The sequence below is a fragment of the Hibiscus syriacus genome, unplaced genomic scaffold, assembly GCF_006381635.1.
Source record: "Hibiscus syriacus cultivar Baekdansim isolate YM2019G1 unplaced genomic scaffold, ASM638163v2 tig00110317_pilon, whole genome shotgun sequence".
Lineage (NCBI taxonomy): Eukaryota > Viridiplantae > Streptophyta > Magnoliopsida > Malvales > Malvaceae > Hibiscus > Hibiscus syriacus.
Window position 1 is genome coordinate 327,762 of NW_024062676.1, and position 17,104 is coordinate 344,865.

General features: G+C 34.5%; 2 pseudogenes; one reads left to right on the forward strand and one right to left on the reverse strand.

The window, feature by feature from the left end:
- Nucleotides 1-136: 136 nt before the first annotated feature.
- LOC120116980 lies at nucleotides 137-5,799 on the reverse strand (annotated as a pseudogene).
- A 4,437-nt stretch (nucleotides 5,800-10,236) lies between these two features.
- Nucleotides 10,237-15,810, forward strand: LOC120116997 (annotated as a pseudogene).
- Nucleotides 15,811-17,104: the final 1,294 nt, after the last annotated feature.

Here is a 17,104-nt window from a genome sequence, read left to right on the forward strand (position 1 = left end):
TGCGATCATTGCTTAGCTGATTCAATTACTTCTGTTCATCAAATTACAAATATTCTGATTCATTATACAATGCTCTCATTTTCTTACATTGGAGCCGTGACATTATTTCAAGGGGTTAGCAAAAGGGAAAAAAAGCAAAAAGGATGGATAAAGTGGGCTAAATGAAGCACAACAAATTATTTAATCCTTTTATTTCTATATTACAATTTGATTTTACTCATTTACAGGCCAAGGGAATGAAAAAAATCGTTACATCCATGAAAGCTGAAGCCGAAAAGAAGAAACAACAATCCAATCCATCACTAAAATCACTATTTGAAAGACCCTCAGCTATTGGTGGTATTGTAAGAAAATTTTACAATGACCGATAATGGAATGTTGAGCTTATGACCTTGGTCACCAAAAAGTCCTATCCTCCCAAAGCTAGCGACAGAGTGGTTCATTGTTGCATTAAAGAGTATTGTCAAGACCTGCTTCTCTCCCATGCCAATAAAGAATTGAGTTGGAGTCACCTTCACCGACACCCCATACGGAGCACTCCAACCAATTCTGTACGTTTCATTGCCAGCAATGTTAGACACTGTTCTTTCAACTGTTTTAGACTGGTTCAGTCTAGCAACGGTAATGGATGGCAGGTTCAGGTCAGCACTACCAACATTAGAATTATAGGCCCAACAGTTTTGACCAGTGTAATTCAAGACTACTGGACCAGAACCATTGATGCCGCAAAGAAAAGACATATAATCATCATATGCTGCAATAAGAAAGTAAATAGTAAGAATGAGATGCACACAACTACCGCAAAATGTCCTGTAGAAAAAGTTATTTGCAAAAGCAGAATGACTTACTCAATCTAAGGTTAGACCGGGATTGAGAGCTGAAGTAGCATTCACAAAACCACTCCCCATGTCGAATGGTGTTGCTGGAGACTGGTTTACATCAGGATTAGCATAAGTACGATGGGACATAATGGGGCCACCGCTATTGTCATAAAGAGAAGCTGTTGTAGAGAGTGCAGATGCGATGGCGGCAGGACTAAAATGAGGAAACTTTTGTTTTATCAGTGCAGCAAGCCCAGCAATATGAGGAGCAGCCATGCTTGTTCCAGACATCATCGCAAAGCTTTCACCTAAGAAGTCAAGTTAATTGTTTAAGAATAATGCTGCTGCTTATATAGAATTTTAACTCAACTATCCGTTACTTCTCTATTTTAGTACCTTGGAATTCAACGGAATCCATGCCAAGCGAACTCCAGGCAGCCCATATCATATTTCCAGGAGCAATCAAGTTAGGTTTCATTATGTCTGCATCATCTAGAAAACTGTCTTCTGGGTCTGGTCCTCTGGCCGAGTAATACATAACTTTTGGAGCAGTAATACTATAGTTTGCTTTCAGTCCACCTGAAATGATTGCAACAGCCCCAAATCTAGAAATTTTCCTTGTAAGTCCATTTCTCTCCAAAGAAGAATTGTAATATTGGAGTAAAATCTGCTCACAACAATTATAAAAATCAGTAAATTCTCTTATTGTGTTTGTGTTCGTGGACGCCTGTGTATAGGTAGAGAGAGGGTACTCTGGATTCTAACACCAGTTACAAAAATATCAGATGATATAGAAAAAATTGCCAACATTTTCCCACCATATGCAATTAAAAACAACGAAACAAGACATGAGAAATTATGATAAAAGAATTTGCATGTGCCTTGTGGAAAAAAAATATGTAGAAACTGCACCTTGGAATCCTCTGGGGATGGAATTATAATGCCAGGCGTTTCCAATGGCGTGGGATTAAGCTGAAAACCAATTACAAAAGGATCCATGTAGAACACCACTCCAGCTGCACCGAGGTTCTTTGCAGTTTCTAACGCCTGCTTGATAGTAGAGAGTCCAAGCACAAATCGGATTGAGTAGCTACAGATTAACAGGTTTCCTTGGATAAGTTCCTCATTGAAGTAACTGGAGTCTTGGCATTCGCCCACATGCATATCTTTGGCAAGTATTGTGTCATTGTTTAGAGCATGAACTGCTGAAATCAGTGTATACATTTTATCTGTATCTGTCCCCGCTGCCAAGAAATAAAAAAAAGAGAAAAGTAAGTATTATGTAAGCTTCGTAATAACGGATACTCTGCATGACATTTATAATAAAATTAGGCTGAAACCTTTTTATGCAATGCATTTTTTTTCTCTTTCTTTCTTTGCCAATTTGTCAAAGCATGCCATTTAACAATGAAAAAACTTATAATCCATCAGATAAATGAAGAAGCCAATACATTTGAAAGGTAAACTTACGTGCAAGTCCAACTCCAGGGATAGTTACATTGTTTCCAAGGATGATGGAGTTAGAATATGCTCTGTCATGAGAGGCAGCACCAACAGTGAAGATCCATGGACTGAAAGAGGACATGCTCTTAGGTGATGGTCCAGTATTGCCGGCAGCTTGCACAACAAAAATGCCAGCCTTTACAGCTGATAGCAATGCCATGTCGATGGGATTGAAAAATGTTGCAATACCAGGTGGACGCCTGTTAGGAGTTATCGATAAACTTATTATGTCGACCCCGTCTTGAGCAGCCTAAAAATGTATCATGATAAAGCACTTGATTATGGATGCAAAAATGGTTGCGAGAAAAAGAAGGATTCAATCTCCATGCTTAATTCTTACAAATAAATAAATAGAAGAGTTTTCACTTTAGCCAAAAGAAATCTTGCCGGAGAAGATCCCTTATTTCCAATCGATATTCTGTGGTCTATAAGACGGATGCAAGGTCTTACCATTTTTGCCAAGGAATTCTCAGTGACCAGAGGACCTAAGAAAATTCTCATGGTGGCCTTGGAATGCTACACGCATGGCTTTTATTTCTTCTGATTTAACAAAAGGGCTTCTTCTAGAACGAAGAAGCATGTCGATTTGGTGCAAATGTTAAAAAAAGACGAGGCTTCTTACAAGAGTGGACACAATGCGTATAGAAAGAAATATTTGCAATATTTTAGGGTGGGGAAAGGCTCAGATAATTTGTTTGAAGGGTTATAGCATGAAACTACAGATAATATTCGAGTACTATAAGATCAGTTCCCAAAAAGCAAGTCCCTCTAAATTTTCATTTTCAAATGGTCATGAATGAGTAACCAAAATACTACTCAACAGTTCCATTTCAAACCATGACGTACCTGGTCTATACCAGCAACTACATCTGCGGCAAATCCTCCGAAGCTCTTATACAAAGCCTTGTAAACAGCAATACTGGAAAACATGGCCACATCATTACTATGATTAAACAGAAACACAGGAAAAGAGTCCGATGCATCTTTATACGAAATATGGCTCAGAAAGTTCAGCTGGAATCATTCCCAAGACTCAGCAACCAAGCTAAATGCATAGTCAGAATGAAATGACTGAGGAATCTGTTCAATATGTTAATTAACGACAACTACGAACGACTCACTATCAAAGTGTTGAAGGAGTAGGGCGGGGCATAGCAAGGTAGTTTTGGAAAATAATTGAAACAGAGATTCAGTTTTGTGAACTTACTGTGAACGAGGAGCCATCCCACTAGCATTTCCAAAGTGGTGCCCAGCTACCACCACTGGAATTCCATAGTTTCCTGCAGCAACAGAAGCTGTGTGCCTGCGTTAATATTATATTCATGGGCAGCATTAGAAGATTGAGTCAAAACCGATAATATCAGTTCAGCACATAAGTAGGTAGCCAGAAGTTATCGCAGATAATTTAGCACCGACACTATTGTGGTAAAATAAGCCCCTTGTTCATACAATATGTGAAAAGAAGGTTGCCTATAAACTCAGAAAATATCAAAGGACTGAAAATAGCACTAATACAACAATTATCACCGAAGATGCAAGAGATTCACTCACGTGCCATGGCCATCACCGTCAAATGGTGATGCATAGTCCTCTGATGAATTGAATATTCCTCTTGTTATAGCAGATGCTGCAAAATGGCGTGCTCCAACAAGCTTCCTATTGCATGATCCGGACGGAAATTCCCGTGTCACCTCACAGACGCTAGAGAAATGGGCTGGAACTGGGTATGAATGCTCAGATACATCATCAGCAAAGCTGGGATGAGTTGGATCAATACCTGTATCAATGAATCCAATTACAATTCCCTCTCCAGCAGTTTCAAATCCCCCTCCCTGAGTCCATGCACCCTTTGGCAAACCCAAAAACTGTGGAGTATGTGTGGTTGCAGTTCTAACAGAGAAATCCAATACAATATTTGCAACTTCCCTTCTCTTCGAAAGCTTGTTCGCCTTAAAAATGAATAACACAACAAAACCAAGACCATTCTGCCTAATTAATAACAAAAATTTCAAGAAGGAAATTAAAAGCTTTTATGCAAAACTACACAAAGAATATGAGTCAAACGTATTTCATGTATTTAGTAAGTAATCAATTATTATACTTGAAAATGCTATAATTTCCAAAAAGAAAAAAACATTCAGCAGGATAATGATGATAGCATTTGACAAAATGATGGATAATTATGAGGAATGTTGATTGAAGTTCTACCTGTTCAGGGGTGATGAACACAGCGAAGCCATTGACCAAGTACTGGTAACTATACAACTTCAGATATTTCTCCCCCCTCAAGGCTCTCCATAATAAAGAATCATGAACTCGAGAAATATATGATACAGAACTTGGATGAGATCTTGAATTATTTCTACATATAAAAGAATATGTCCAAAACAAAGAATCAGTCAAATTTCAAAATTTTACATCTCCAATCAACCTATACTATAATGGATTCAAGAAAAACAAATGAGATACATGCAACTCTTGAGAGAAGTGATAAAGGGAACAACAAACACAATAATCAGCATTCAGCAAATTATTGATTATTTATGGAAGTATTTTGCAAGCATAAATAATAGTTTCCAGAAGGAGATTTTGCTTTTTTGGGTAGTAATACTATTAATAGAACACCCAAAAAAGATTTTAAAAAGGATTTTTTTTCTAAAAAAAACTAAAGACAAGACGTATGCTGGATTGACATTCTCTAATAGCCAATTCCTCTAAGCCCCACAGGAAGAAACAAGAGGGACCCTTACTGTTTAAATAATAATTAACAATCAACACTTCATAAGTTATTTTTTAAATAAAAATAAATATCAAAACACAGAATTACACTTCAGAAATTCCAAGTACTTAAATTATTAAAACAATTAGAATAATACAAAAACAGAAAATCACAATTTTCAGAAGAACATCCTTTTTTAAATATAAAAAGAAGAACTGTTGCCGACAACGTTTTGATTCTCCTGAAGGGAGGGTAAAATTCCGTACCTTGGTTTGTGAAACCTGTTTAATCTCCCCGAAGAAGAATCATTGTGGAACCGATGATGACCCCACCTTCTTAGCTGTTCCTCAAAGCGATGAGCGGCAGGAGCTTGCTTAAGAATGACAATGTAAACAGCAGTGATTGCATCTGAACCCGAATCCTCCTGACTCAGAGTGTTCACAAAAAACCCAAAACAAAGCGGCAACAGCACCAAATAAAGGCAATGAAATTTGCTCATTTCGAGTGAAATGAAGAAAACAAATCCCAGATTTTTAAACCGAGCAAAACCTTCACACTGGAAGATGCAGCCAAGCAGCAGAAGGTTTAGTAAGCCGAAGCAGTGGTGAAGAAGAAGAAAAGGCCTACCCTCTTCCTTTATGAGGAATGTGGGAACACAGCTGTAGTTGAAGAAAAGAAAGTTCACAAGGAGCCGTTAATTAAGAAATAGTACCATTGACAGAGTTGATGGACTCTGACAGCACCACTTTTTTTTTCTTTTTTCTCCCATTTATTTATTTATAATTACAAGAAAAAGGGAGTTAAGATTATGAATGGATGAAGAGAATCCGTAACTTTCCAATGCTGTGCTTTGTTTTTCTTAACGTTTTTTTTACTCCATTTTAAACACTATTTCAACAAATATCAACGTTAATTTTATTTTAATTTCTTAAAAATTATATTAAAAATCACTGAACTGTATTTAAACTATTTTTAATTATTATATTTTAAAAAATATAGAATATCGTTACATTTATCGAACTATTATAAAATTATTATTAATTTTTTTTCAAATTGAATTATAATCTTATTTTAAACAAAACATTTTATGGTTTCAAAGAATTGTCCGTCCAGTTCAATTGGTAAGAGTGTAAGGCTCTTAACTTTGTGGTTTTAGGATCGAGTCTCACGGTAGACAATTTATAATTCTGAATCCAATTACAGGAAAACCAGGATCGAAGAGCTTTCCCTGTAGCTGATGTTGTTCTAGCGTCTTTCTTTCATAAAGCTTTTCTCCTTTGGAAGTGATTGGGATCTCCTCCCCTTTGCTATAGATTCTTATCAAGAGGTTTTGAGAACCAAATCGTAGAGGTTTTAATAAATAAATGGTTTTTTCGTAAGATCGAAAGGAGGAGATTATGAAATATCTTACGACAATAAAATGATTATTAATTTTCATTGAATAGTTATAGAATTATCATTAAATTTATAAAACTTATAACGTTATAATGATAGATTTGTAATAATTTAATGATTTTTTATTATTTTAAAATTCAATAATTAAAATGATAATTTAAGATAGTTCAACCACCTTTGATCTACTTGCCTTTCGTTTTTCTTTTTTTTTATCAGGAAATGTTGGGTTTTTTTAAATAAAAATAAAAGAGGTTTCTTATCTAATTGTTGTTAAAAGGATATTTATACTTAAATTAATTAAATAATTTCAAATAGAGATTTACAAAATAAAACCTACAATATTTCACATCAAGATAATAAACCTTTGGCAAATCTAGTCTACTTACCATTGGATATAAATGATTAATGTAATCATTTTTTAATACTATTATTGTATGTCATTTAATTACTATCATTCTCTTGAATACATTATACTTAAGATGGACATATATGAACGTAAGACTTGATGATAGGGTGTCAACATTTTTAAAATATATATATATTATAAAAGTTTGAGAATATAAAGTTAAATTATCAATAAAAATATAAAATATATTTTGATTTTGTAAAGTAATTTAAACTTCTTTTAAGAGGTACTACCGTCCCACCCTCTCTCAAATTTTATTGTGTACATACCAAACTTTAAAAATAATTTGTGATTTTTTTACATATTTATAGAAATATTATCACCATAAAACACAATAATTGACAATGACTGTGCAAATTCCAATTGTTAAATGATGATAGTATTATCTTTCCAATAATAATAATTATAATAATAATGTTTGAGAAATAAGTAAAATTGGCAGAATTCATAATGTTTATATGTATATACACTAAAATGACTAGTAACCTAGTGGTATTCCTGACAGCTGACAAGACACATACGTCAACAAGTTACTTTTGTTATATTATTTTCATCACTGAAATTAACAAGGCGAGGGGGGCAATCATGAGTCCTTCCGCATGCCTATCCTTAAAGTTGGGGATTTCCCCCATAAATCAGGGTACTTAATCAAAGTATAAAGACGGGATAAAAATAATTTATTTTCATTTAAATTTGCAAATATTTTAAAGTATATTATATTTATATTGCGTTTAATTCAATAACGTTATCATAAATAATATTATAATTAAAATTATGAAAAAATAGTAAATATAAATTTTGAAAAATATTCATTTAGTTCAACCAATCACTAATTAATTTAATAGAATAAGTAGTTAATTTTTTATTAATTTAAGGTGATTACAATGTAGTATCTGTTATAAAGATTCTCAATCATTTAACAATAAAAGCTTAAGCACCCTTACAATCTCTTGTACTAGAACCTAAAACCTATAGGGATAACAATTATCACTTTAATTACTGAGATAAATTGATTCGTGTAGTAAGTTCTTAAATTTTTTAACATTCAGATTTTAAATTTTATATATAAATGATTAAATTGAAAATCTTCAAACCAACATGGTTGATTTAGGTGGTAAGTAACTTGGTATAATTTATACATGTTTCGAGTTCAAGGCTTTGTGTTTATAGAAAATCTTCATCGAAAGATTTACCTACCAAAACTAGATGTGCAACAAAAATCAGATCGAACTAGTCAAGACAAACCTTAAGGGTGACAACAAAATTTAATGATCTCCAAACCTATAATTTAATAACAAAATTTAATAATGTTATCCTATTAGGTTACTTTCTGAATTAATTCCTATATTTTAATAAAGTATAAAGATAACATTTTAAAATTTAGAGACACTAAAGATGAAAACGAAACAAAGAAAGGAGTTGGAAATTAAACAATTTATTAATATAAGATTAAAAACCAGTATAAATTGATTATATCAAAAGTTTATTAAGAGTATAACTTTTAAGTTAAATAAAATAATATTTTTAGTTGTAATTAAAATATTACATTTTTACAACATTTTAAATTCAACAAAATAACATTTTAAGTTGAACAAAATCATCTTAAATTAAATTTTACCACAACAAAACTATTGGAAAGGAGTGGAGGGGGGAAAGGTTGGGAATGGGCAGCAACAAAGAATGATGATGATGATAATAATATAGTATAAGAGGAAGAGTTAAAAGTGAAGGATAGTGGAGGGCAAATGCATGAGTGATGGAGCATGATAATGGCGGTGCGGTGGCTGGCTGTTTCTGAGATCCGAAGGTGGTGGCCACTAGCCATGGCACATCCACTTTTCCCTTTTTCTTATTTATTTATTTATTCCCTTCCTCCATTCCATTTTTCATGGATGATAACCATGTCAAATATAGGCAATTGCCTTCCAACATTACCACTAAAACACACACGCGCGCTTACATCTAAGGTTTCAATTATTCATAAGAAACAAAACTCAAAACCAAATGTGAGACAATAATCACCAAGTGAAACACCTCGTGTAGAATCTTTTTCATTAGTATATCTATTCTTTTTTATTATTTATATAGGTATATCTTGCATCCTTTCTGGAGTTTCGATATAAGAATTCATTTACCAACAGTTAACCCCATTTATTAGAATATCTTCCATTGAGTCTCTGCACCTATCATTTCTTTCCTTTTTTTATTATTCTCGCTTGCTGAACCTTTGTTTATGTTTATTTTCGTAAAATAATAGGATTTGGCTCTGGATTGCCCATTTTTCATTCCAGGGTTTCTCTGAATTTGAAAGTTATCACTTAGTAGGTTTCCATACCAAAGTTCAATCCAATTAAGTCCGTAGCGTCTTCCAATTTCGCCATATCCCCTTTGTGTCTTGAGTTTAGGATCTCATTATAGGAAGCCCTCCCCCCTTTCCTAATCTCCACACAATTATTTTAAAGAATTTATTCCTATTTAGACGATACTTTTTTTTAGAATAATTTGAAAATAAGATTAAAACAGTTCTTCGATTTAAGAGATTATAACATGTAGTCTATTTTTTTAAAGAAAATGTTATTAAATAGAATTTAAATTTATGATTTTATTTAAAAAAAATTAATGTCTCAATTCATTGGATTAGACCGAACATAAAATAAATAAAAAAGGGAAAATAACATGACCCCTAAACTATTGCAAATCTTCTTATTATATATGTTCTTAGAAAACGTAAATTTTAGTTACCTATAGTTTCATTCCATTTATTAAGGTTTATGTAGCGACCATGTCGTCATGTACTAACATTGCTTAATATCATGTGACAAATCAAAATTTATTTCATACACTAACATATGCTTAATAAACAAATAATTTTCTTTTAGACAAGTGGCATCATTATATGACACCAAGTGTTAATTGTGATTGAAGAAGTATGTCAACTTACGAGAAATTATTATATGGATTGGTTCACCACGTCATCCATAGTCTCAGCCAGTAAGTTCAATCCATCTTAAAATAACTTTCAAATAATTATCTACTTTTTATTTATTGTAGGAAAAAGGTGAAGATTCACCTCCAAAAAATTAAAATAATGAATTTTATAAGTTGAGACAACGAATGACACAATGAGCCAAATCCATCTAATAAAATTTTCAACTTAACACCATTACCATTTTAATAGATGAAAATGATTTGTAAGTATCAAAATGGAAATTCTTGAATAATTGTACCATATTGAAATATTTTCTATAGTGTAAGGGCCATTCATGGCATTGTCCCAAGAGATATAAATTGGAAACGGTGTCGTGTAGAATGGAAATTTTGTCAGTCACTCTTCATAGGCGTCGGATTATTTTATTAAAAAAAAGAGAGAAACAAATTTCTTCGTTTCGTTTTGTGTTACTGAGAATATTTTTGAGATCTATTGATTCACCATTCGAATTTCTTAGGGGGGAAAAAGAAAGAAATGGCTGGAAACCCAGATCACTTGTTCAGTTTGAGGAATGATTTATATTTGTGTTCGTACCAAGTTGCCATCAACAACAGCGATATTCCCCATCTCTCCGCCGATGACGCAGTCGAGCGCGACTGTATCGTCTATCGCTCTTACATCGCCCTCGGCAACTATCAAGTATTTCCAGCACTCCCTCCTTTTTCATGTCAATTGTATTTCTTCTCTCTAAACGATTTACAGTTTCTGAAAATTTTAGCTGGTGATCAGTGAGATCGATTCCTCCGCTGCCACTCCTCTTCAAGCCGTTAAATTGCTCGCTCTCTATCTCTCCAACCCTCACGATAAGGTTGAAGTTCCTTTCAGACCTGCTTCGTTTCTTTTTTGTTACATGAATGATCTGTAATTGAATGAGGTGTTTTATGATTAGGAATCAACAATTTCCAGCTTGAAGGAGTGGTTGGCAGATCCAGCAATCGGAAACAATGCCATCTTAAGGTTGATTGCTGGAACTGTTTCATGCACGAAGAAGATTATAATGAGGCTCTTAAACACACCAATGCTGGTGGCACTATGGAACTGTGAGTTGTCCCTGATCGCGTGTATAATTGTGTGTTGTGTCACGTAATTCTATGCAAGTATACACGATCGAAGTAAGTAATATAATAGTAAATGATTTATTGTCTCCACAGGATTAGTGGGATTTTTTTATGATTGCTATAGCTAGAACTAGGTGTCACTTACTAGTGTGTAAGATTCTTGTATAATGGTATTCACAAAGGAAAAACAAGTAGTAGAAAACAGATGGAAAAAGTATGGCCAAAGCAAAAAATTGTAAAGTGAAGTGAACAGAAATTTTGTGATGGCGAGAAAAATATGCGAAGGTTAACAAATAAAAGTTGTCAAGGCAAAAAAATGTTTAGTTCAATATATTCTAAAAACTAGGATGATTTAGTATGCTTTGCCTATGCTGCCCGACAGGATTTACTAGAGTGTTTCTAGAACTTTTGCTAGGGCAATACTACCCAGCCTGAACTGCATCCCTTGGTTGTCAAACTGTTGTTGCGGCAATATCCCTCAGCGTAAACTGTATCTCTAGCCTATCTACTCAAGCATTTACCCTTCTTAGTCGAATGAAACCCTCTTCTTATCTCTAAGGCGGATTAGAATCTCAACATCTCGGACTAGTTCCCTTGTTCACCTAGATCTAACCTAACTCTTTCGAATATTAGGTATAACTCCTAGAAAAATGACAATCTTTCAAAAGCTCTTACAAAGAGTAGGAATGTTTTGCCGTGGCACCAGACAATCTTTCAAAAGCTCTTACAGTATCAAGGTAAAAGATTAAAACAGTGAACAAAACAACATTCAACAAAACATACTTAATCATTCATTAACAATCGAATAAAGTATCATTTAAGCATTTCCGACACCAAATAAAACAGTTATGGTGTGACAAACATCATCCAAAATAATCTTTAAATACAAGCCCTTAAATGATATGAAAATTAATAACAAGAGGGGGGAAAACTCTCATAACAAAGCTCTGCCGTTACATCAGACCACGACCATGATTGCTCCAACGGCCAACCTCTCTCGAGGGTCTGGCCACTGCTATGGCGAAGCCTGGCTATGGAGGGCATCAAGGATGGTCGAGTGGGGAACGGTGGAAAAGGATTTGTTGCAGACGCCTTTCTCCAAGCCTCACTTTTAGGGTATGTTCTCTCCTCCTCCCTTTAGGGTGGTATAATAAGATATTATAGTGGGAATTTCTAGGGTTTAGTGCCCTTAGAAATTCCCTAAATACCCTTGGTTTCGTGCCCATTGTGTGATAATATGGCAACTGGTAATGGTCCCAAATTCCTTAGTAGGGGCGGCATGGTTTCACGTGAGATGTATTGGACAGCTGGCCAAGTGATGTCAGCAGTTTTGTCTCGTGTTGCGTCAAACTTGTGAGATAAAAACTCGCATTGGCAACAAAATTTGTTCCACTGGCCCTAGCAAATTAATTTGTCTCGGCAATAAATTCTTCCTCAGTCATTTCCTGCATCATCACAACCAACAAACAACCCTTCTCCTCAGCAGCATCAGTTTAGTTAAATGAACTTTGCCTCGGCAAAACTTATATTCCACATGCAAATATGTCCTGAATGCAACTATATGCAACTAAAATGCTATGTCAATGGCTTTTAGACAATCAATAACTTAAGTAAAAAGACCTAAAATATAGTCTTTTTACGGAGTTATCACTCCTTTGACTTGATTTTTCTTGTCTCATCCTAGTTTATATTACGTCTTAATTATATTTTTTTTACTTCGTTTATTATTCTTTGTTTAGTCAAATTTGTGAACGTTGTTATGAACTGTAATTATCTGCCATGCTTAACCGTAGGTCTGATCATTTGATCTTTAGGCTTTTAGGTTCAAGTGTCTTAGGTACAGAACGAATTATTGTGTTTTCAGTTCTCTTAGATAGGGTAAAGACTGGTAAGAGAATAAAAGCTCTTGGTGGAGAAAAGCTCTTTGAATTGGTTTTTAAGCGTGGGGATTGGGCTTTTTTGTATAAAAAGATGATAGTAACTGGTTCAGTACACAAATATCAATTGCTCCCAATTTCCAGTTCATTGAATACACTAGAGTATATATTCTAAGTGATGTGCTTATTTATTCTTCTCTTTGCAAAGAGAAAAATAAATGACCCACCGGGATTTAATGGTTCGAAATAGATGCAATTGCTACAAATTTGAGTTATCCCAGTTCATTTTAGTTTATACCAGCCTAACATTGAAAGTTATAATTTTAAATGCAAAACACATATCAGAAAAGATTTAGAACCAAACAAACAAATGACATTTTTGAAAAAAAATTCAGATAGGATATCTCTTCAAATACAAGATACCACAGGAATGGGTTAGCAAAAAACTACAGTGAGTAATTAGGCTCTTATATGTTGCAGCTGATTCTACCTGCTTAATGTATATATTTTGAAATAGAAGGAACCGATGCAGTATGTTATTCTGTTCTCAATTTTGTTTGGTGGGTCGAAATAACACGGAGTCTTATAGTTTCCAGCTTTTGACAACCTGATGGGACTTGTTAATAATGTTAGTTGTAACCTTAAGCCAGTATTTACCGTAAATGCAATTTTCAAGTGGTTCTGTCTTTGATGTTGATTATGGAATATTTTTTTCCGCAAATATACTTACAGGTGCAAATCAGGAGCTGATGTCCAATTCCACTAGAAAATATGTTCCTTCAAGTGAGTCTCTTGAAAGGCTATGTTCCTTCTAGTGAGTCCTTTGAAAGGCCTAGGTTCCTTCTAGTGACTGTTTTAACTGCTAAAGCAAAAAACTGAGTGATTTATACATACAAGGCAAATTGGAAACTCTGATACATCTGATGAAGTCATTGTGCTCTATGCTTTCAGGCATGTGCTGAATGTGCAAATATTCATTAAGATGCACCGGTCAGACTACACAGAGAGACAGCTGAGGGTCATGCAGCAGATTGACGAGGATCATACACTGACACAACTTGCAAATGCATGGTTGAACCTGGCAGTGGTATGGGATATTTTTCATTTTAATAGCATTATAAATGAGAAACCATGGATGGTTCAGTGACATTATTCTACTCTATCAGGGTGGTTCCAAGATACAGGAAGCTTATCTGATCTCCAAGATTTCTCTGAGAAATATCCTATGACTGGATTGATCCTCAATGGGAAGCCTGTCTGCTGTATGCATATGGGAAACTTTGATGAAGCTGAAACACTTTTCTTGAAGCACTTAATAAGGCAAGTTATATTGTGGCAACTTTTGTTTCTCGAAATTCAGACTTGAAAATTCTCAATTCTTTTGGTGTTTGTTTATATCTCCAAGAACAAGATTGGATACGACTGTAGTGTTTATGATACATTACTGTGCCCCCTGCCCCTCACATCCTGTCAATTTTTAGATTTTGGATTCATCATGAAGCTGAATAGTTCACCCCAAAGTTTTATTGCTTCGAAGCAGTTAGTCGATACTCAAATGTGTTTAGTGCATGTGATAAGGGTTTGTTTCTAAACTGATAGAGGATGCAAAGACTCCCGAAACTCTTGCCGACCTGGTTGTATGCAGTCTTCATCTGGGTAAATCATCTTCACGTTACGTAAGGTAAACTACCTTCTTGTTTCCTCTATTTTTGAGTTTTTTTCCTCTTGGCTATTTGATTATATTTTCCTAAGTGCTCTATAAATAGTACAAAATGCTAGTTTGGTTGATCAAAAAGAGTCCAACATGTTCAATTGTGTATCTCTGAACCTGCTAGCCAAACACCTATGTTTTATTCTGGTCTGCCAAAGTTGGCAACATATGTTATCCATGTCTTTGTAAACTGAGATTTGACCATCCTTTTTAATCATCACAGTCCTTATTTTGGTTTTATTTTTTCAGTTGATATATTTGGTTTCAATGTATTTTATCTTTTGAAGCTAAGGCTTGGAAAATTTCAATTGTGCGGCTTTAGTTCAAATTGTGTTTGCTGGTGCTAATCAGGATTTTGCTCACCAATTTATTGTAAAAATCTGCTTTTTTATGTTAGCTAGTTGCTTTGTTTGCTTTTCCCTGCTCCTAATAAGGGGTGATGAAGATGGCAGAGATTCCTACCTTAAATCAATTGAAAGTGCTGACTCTTTTAATATATTTAAGGTTCGGCAAGATAGGTTTTTCAAAATTTTTACCTCATCTTTGAGGGACAGTTATGGTTCCCATCAATGCAGTACGCTATCAACCAATTCAATGGAGTGGACATCTAAGCCTTCAATGCACATAGATCACTTTAATTTGCATTTGCCCTTTTTCTTGAAGAACATGTCAAGTTGACATGCAAATTACACATACTGTGGTATGCACTGAGCTGAGTTGTGAGTGGCACTCTATAGAATTAGGTTCCCCGGGTAGAGTGAAAAAGATTATGTAGTTTTCCATGGCCAAAATATTAGGGAATTTTAGTGTCCCTGTCCCTGATCAGTGAGAGTTCAAGTAATATGCATACATTGTTAACAGTATCTTCTTTGTTATTTGATAGGGATTCATATATTCTTAGCGTGCAAAACTACTTCAACTCTTGCAAGTTAAATGGCATTTTTCGAATGAAGAGAACAAAATGTTGGATGTCTCTTAATCTAGATGTAGTTTGCATGGCATCTTTGCTCCTTAATGCTCCACAATTTGATTGTTGCCCTTAATTCTACCTTTGAGGGTCCATACTTCAAGCCTTATCGCTAATTCCTCCTGTAAAGAAATTTGTAGACTAACGTCTTACTTTTCCGATGTTGATGCTCTAGATCTTAACCGAGTTGCCGCATTCATGATTGATGATAATTGCAAATGCCCCAATCCTTACCTTGTAATGTTCAATATGAATGCAGCCAATCGAAACTCACATATCTGGTTAAGCATGCATCATCAGCAGAAGACAGCTTTGAAAGAGCAGTGCAATCAGTTGCTTGAAGATGTGGAGTTGGTTTCTGATAAAAGGTAGATTGGTGCCTGTTTACTCTCCTCTGGGTTCTGCAACTTACCGGAATCAATATATATTCCGTCTGTTGACGAAAGAGGTTAAGCTTTTAACTATACTAGATTGGTATTGTTCGGGTTATTACCAAGTAAATGTTTCCATTTAGTACATTAAGAGTAAAATATGGAATTGATGCAAAATCATCAAAAATATATATATTACAAATAAAAATCTCACTTATTCCAGCAAGCAACTGGAATTCAGTACTGTGATACTCGAATTTGGCTCGACAGGTAGTTGAAGCTGGATAGAAAAATGAGGCAGGCCAACGATGAGAATTAATCCAGAGACTAGGAAAGAAGAAAACAATTGAAGTATATTGGTGTCCAATAATAGTGGAGGTGTGTTGAAAAAACTGAAGGTATTTTAGTGGAGTGAACACTGTTAAATTGCACCCTGGTCAAGGCCTTGTCAATTCCATAAACAGCAGTCAATCTCTTGCACGCCAATCAGCACATTTTGAGTCTTTGATGTGTGCATATTTTTTTCAAGCAGGACAGGAGCAATAATGAGCTAAGCATAGCCGTTTAAATACCTTCTATCCCCAAGTTGTGCGCACGGCCACTATCATCCACCCCGACATATACCAAAATTTTCTTGGTATCTGGTGTCCAAATTGAACCACTGAAATGGCCTAAACATACCCCATGACCCAAATCATGATTTGACTTGAGGTGGTGTGTCAATGTTGATTCACCACCTCTTAATTTTTCCTCCACTCTTGTTTGTGACTTTGTGAAATTTCCTTCAATTAACCAAACCCGTGCAAACCGCCAAGGGAGATTTCCATAATCAAGTTTTTTTTGGTTTTCTGCACAAACTTTAATTTATTTTTATAAACATTTTTATTCATTCATATTATTTAATGAAAAATATTTTTGATTCGTTAAATTCTTAAAGATATAATTGTACCAAAATTAAATTCTATATATACCCATGGATGTAGCCATTATTAAATATTGACAGGGGTCAAAATGTTAGACTATTTAAGAAAAATATAAAGACTTATTAGGTATTTAAACTCGAAATTCAGCATAGCGATCTTAGTGATTAAGAGATTGTTGTTATACTTGAGATTCCGAGTTCAAGCACGTATGTAGGGGTTTGAACGTTCATTGTCAAATAGTTGAAAGTCTTTATACATATATTGCATTGTATTCACCTTAAATTGAAAAGAAAAAAAAACTCAAAACTCGAAAGACAACTTCTAATTTGTCTAATATTTAAACTTACACTGACTTAAATTGTAA